Source organism: Ursus maritimus, unplaced genomic scaffold, assembly GCF_017311325.1.
Source record: "Ursus maritimus isolate PB19 unplaced genomic scaffold, ASM1731132v1 scaffold_5, whole genome shotgun sequence".
Taxonomy (NCBI): domain Eukaryota; kingdom Metazoa; phylum Chordata; class Mammalia; order Carnivora; family Ursidae; genus Ursus; species Ursus maritimus.
In genome coordinates this window covers 60,038,922-60,043,717 of record NW_024426663.1, presented here as the reverse complement: position 1 = coordinate 60,043,717, position 4,796 = coordinate 60,038,922, and positions in this window count along the sequence as shown.

The following is a 4,796-nucleotide window of genomic DNA, read 5'->3' as shown; positions in this document are numbered from 1 at the left end:
TATGGCCACTTCCTGGAAACTCCCCTTGGCGGCGGCGGCGGGAGAAGTCGCGGAGCCGCCCCCGCCCCCGCCCGCGGGACCGGCCTCCCCGCCCGGCCCCGCCACGAGCGCAGCCAGAGCCCCGCTTGGACCGCCGGGGGTCTCCGCTGCGAGGCGGGAGGTGCAAGCTGCGGGGGCTGCTGGGACTTGTAGTCCGCGAGTTGGGGGGCCGGGAGGGCAGTTCCCGGGGGGCCAAGGGCCGATGCGCGTCCCTCTGGGAGGCTGGGGCGGAATCCGGGTGGTTGTGACAGGGCCCCGCGCGCTAGGAAATCAATTCCATAACGAAAAGAGTGGGGTGCTGCGAGCGCCTACGGGTGTCCCCCACCAAGCCGCCTCCACCCCGTCCGAGCCTGCAAATGCCCTGGACCACCGGCCAGACTGTCGACCGGCTACTTGCTGCCCGTCGGGGCCAGAAGAGGCCGCCTGAGCCTCGTCTGCCGGTGCCCTGGGCCCCACCTGATGCTCTGATCCGAGCCAGGGCGGGACCCGGGGCGGGACCCGCGAGTCCGGCCGGGCGGCCTTCCCGGGAAGGGACCAGCCTTCCGCTCCTGCAAGTTGACTCCTTGCGCAATGAACGCTCAGGATGCTCATTCCACCTCGACGGTCAAGGCACCAGATTACAAGTTGTCATCACCCTGCTCGCCCCCAGGCACTTGGGGCGACGTCCTAATGGAACCTGGGCCCTGTGCAAAGAGAATCACTGATCCCAATGCATGCACATTCTCTCTGCTAACCTCGCTACTCAAAATGTGCACAAATCTCAGAAAAACAACACTTCTGCCCAAGCCCATGGCTTCAGCGAGCTCTGGTCCTTTTCCCTGACTAGCAGTACAAAATCTAACACCAAATTTTCCAAAACCCTCCTTTATTCTTTCCCTTCCTTCTGCCTTCTGCTGGGTCTTTGGGAATACCCAAGGTTTGCCCCCTGCTCCTCCACTGGCCTCATCTTGGGTCGTTCCACCCTCCATACGTCCTCCTCATCACTCCCAATATCTTCCTAAGAAAAAACCTGGCCTGTCCCTCCTACTCAGAAACTTGTGCTGGCTGGAGGTGCCCAAAGACCATATCTGGACTTGGCACATCTGGATTTAAGAGGAGGCCCCTTCCTGCCCCTTCCACTGGCTTGCAGGTAGGTGACCTTCTTACCCTGTAATGGCTTTCTCCTCTCTTCGCTCCCAGGAAAATTGTAGCTTGTCACTAAAGTGAACTGACTCCACTGGTCCTTTTGGACTCGGTATGTTCACGTTGTTCGTCTCTGTCATGGTGTTTCATGTGCTATGTGGTGGCTATCTGCAAGAAATAGGCAGAACAGTGGTAAAGTGAGTTGGACCAATGGCAAACCTCCTGGGTTGGAATCCTCCCTCCAATCCCTTGCTAACTTTTTAACCTTACACAATTAACTGTTTGTCTTTTTTCCTCACCCTAAAAATAAGCATTAGAGTACCTCTGTCACAGGATTAAATGAGACAAAATAAGTAAAGGGCTTTAAATATACTTGAAATAAAATCCTTAACAAAGTCTCTCTCTCTCGACTACAAAGGCTTTGGGGAGCCTGGCTGGATCAGTCGGTGGAGCCCGAGACTCCTAATCTCCGGGTTATGAGTTTGAGCCCCACATTGCAGGTAGAGATTAGTTAGAAATAAAATCTTAAAAAAAAAAAAAAAAAGACTATAAAGGCCTTAATGTCAGAGTAGAGAGAGAAAGACAGAGACAGAGACAGGCAGAGATCAGTGTTAAATTGACCATCCTAGACCTTATCTGCTCTTTCCTTTTCCCCCCATAACTGGCAAGAAATCTGTCACAAATGCCATTTTCTGCATCACAACTCTCTGAGATCTGCCCTAAATTATCTTTTTTAAAAAGATTATTTATTCGAAAGAGAGAGAGAGAGAGAGAATGAATGGTGGGGAGGGGGAGACAGAGAGAGAGAGAGAGAAAGAAAGAAAGAGAGAAGCAGACTCCTCCCCTGAGCAGGGAGCCTGATGCAGGGCTTGATCCCAGGACCTAGAGATCATGAGCTGAGATGGAGGCAGACACTTAACCGACTGAACCACCCAGGCGCCCCCTAAATTATCTTTAAAATGATCTTTTGGGGCACCTGCGTGGCTCAGATGGTTAAGCATCTGCCTGTGGCTCAGGTCATGATCTCAGGGTTCTGGGATCCAGCCCCACACTGGGCTCCCTGCTCAGCGGGGAGTCTGCTCCTCCCTTTCCCTCTGCCTGCTGCTTCCCCTGCTTGTACTTTCTCTGTGTCAAATAAATAAAAATCTTTAAAAAAAAAAAAAGATCTTTTTTCCCTACTTGGGTCTGTTTCAAAATGCCGACTTCTAGTAGTTCCAGCTGATGGCTGCGAGAAGGAACAACCCAAACTACAGCTGACTTCCTTCTCTTGGGATATGTTCACTTTACTAGGGGAATTTACACCTACTCCCCAAGCCCCAAATTTCTTTTTCTCTTTCTTTCTTTCTTCCTTTCTTCCTTCCTTTCTTCCTTTCTTTTTCTTTCTTTCTTTCTTTCTTTCTTTCTTTCTTTCTTTCTTTCTTTCTTTCTTTCTTTCTTTCTTTCTTCCTTCCTTTCTTCCTTTCTTTTTTTCTTTCTTTCTTTCTTTCTTTCTTTCTTTCTTTCTTTCTTTCTTTCTTTCTTTCTTTCTTTCTTCTTCCCCTTCCACTTCTTCATCTTCTTCCTCTTCTCTCTTCCTCTCTTTCTCCTCCTCCTCCCTCTCCACCCTCTCCACTTCCTTCCCCTTCCCTCCAATGCTACTACTGGTCAAAACTCCTGAAGGAGTAAGAGTTACCTGTGGGGACACAAAGGTGAACGCAACAATCACTTCTCACATGAGCAAAGTGTTTTGTTTTCTTTAAAGATTTGATTTATTTACTTGAGAGAGACGAAGAGAGTGGGAGCATTGGGGTAGGGGCAGAAGGGCAGAGGGAGAGGGAGAATCAGCCTCCTGGCTGAGTGGGGAGCCAGATATGGGGCTCGATCCCAGGACCCTGGGATCATGACCCGAGCCATGGGCAGATGCTTAACCTACTGAGCCACCCAGGCACCCCAAAGAGTTATTTCTTATGACAGCATTTTCATGTGTTCCTTATACAAGCAGGAGAAGTTCATAGATGTTAACCACACACACACACACACACACACACACACACACAGAGAGCGATCCCACAGTTAAATAAAATAGCTGTATGTATGAATGCTGAGCTCCACACGGGGGGGGGGGGTTCTGTAGAAGTTCTCAGATCTTTTGATAAGCTACTACGCACTGTCCCTATCTGAGAGGGAAAGGGAATGAATATGCAGCTCTCCTCAAATTTAGTTGACCACCCCTCTGCCCCACCCCACATACACAACCAGCATCACACTGAACTTGAACATGACAGATTTGTCTTTTACATTTGTTTATAGTTTCTTTTGTCATACAAAAGTTTAAAATGCTGGTGTTGTAAAGTTTACCTATTGTTTCCTTTATGTTTTTCACCATAAAACCTCTTTTAAAAAAATCCTTCCCTCTCTCAAATTCATAGGTATTCCCTTTGTATTTTCCTATAAAGCGTTTTTAAAACTTTTTGTCAAGCTAATCGCTTTGTCTTTCCCCACTGATGTACAATGAAAATAGTACCAGAGTCTAGATTTCTATATGCATATGTGTAGGTTTGTGGGGCAGTTAGGATTAGGTTCCATTGTTTCCTCAAGACAGATGTTTCTTTTCTTCTCTTTGAAGATTTTATTTACTTGCCAGAGAGAGAAAGAGAGAGAGAGCGTGCACAAGCAGGGGGAGCGTCAAGCAGAGGGAGAAGCAGGCTTCCCGCTGAGCAGGGAGCCCGGTGGGGACTCCATCCCAGGACCCCAGGACCAGGACCTGAGCCGAAGGCAGATGCTTAACTGACTGAGCCACCCAGGCATCCTAAGATGGAAGTTTCTTTCTTCTTCACGGTATCCACAAAGTCAGTCTAGGTGATGTGACATTCTATATGCAGTTTCTGTGTCCCTTTGCTTTGAAAGGTCTTGACCTCAGGGTCCCATATATTGATATCTGCATTCCAGGCAGCAGGAAGGAAGGTGATAAAGAGAAAATGAACACGTACTCTCCAAAGAGTCACAAGCTGCCGCATGGTAGGTCTGCTTACAGCCAATAGCCAGAACCCCAGCTGGGAAATGGGGTCTATATTCTGGCCATCATGTATATGCTAAAAATTCCATAAAATGTTAAGAGAGTAGACACTGGGAAATAGCAGTCCTCTCTGCCAAGTCTGTGTTTTTCGACTATTTATTCCCTTCCAGTGAGGTACCTGAGAAAATTTTGTTTCTAGTATTTAAATTTTTTAATTCATAGATGTATCAGAAAATTAAAATATTAAAAAGTGACAAGCAAGAAAATAATCAGCTGTATACGACCTTTCAGAATCGACCACAGAAATGAACATTACATCACATCATTCCAGAAAGCTTTCTGTGCATAGTTAAAGATAGGAGGAAAGGTCACAGAGATACTTCATAAGAATTGGACCATAATACAGATGCTATTTTAATTCAAAGTATTACATTTAATTTTACTTGAAACTGAAGGAAGAGTTGACCTTCAGGTAATGTTTCTTGACCACAAGAGACATTACTTGTTGAAAGGTAGCTTTTTCAACCTCTTGAGGATAATCAAAAATGGTGAAAAACATTCAGACATTCAGTCATTCTTTAAAAATGATACATTTTAACTGTGTGGATGTGTGTGTGTGCACGTGTGTAGGCAGATGAAG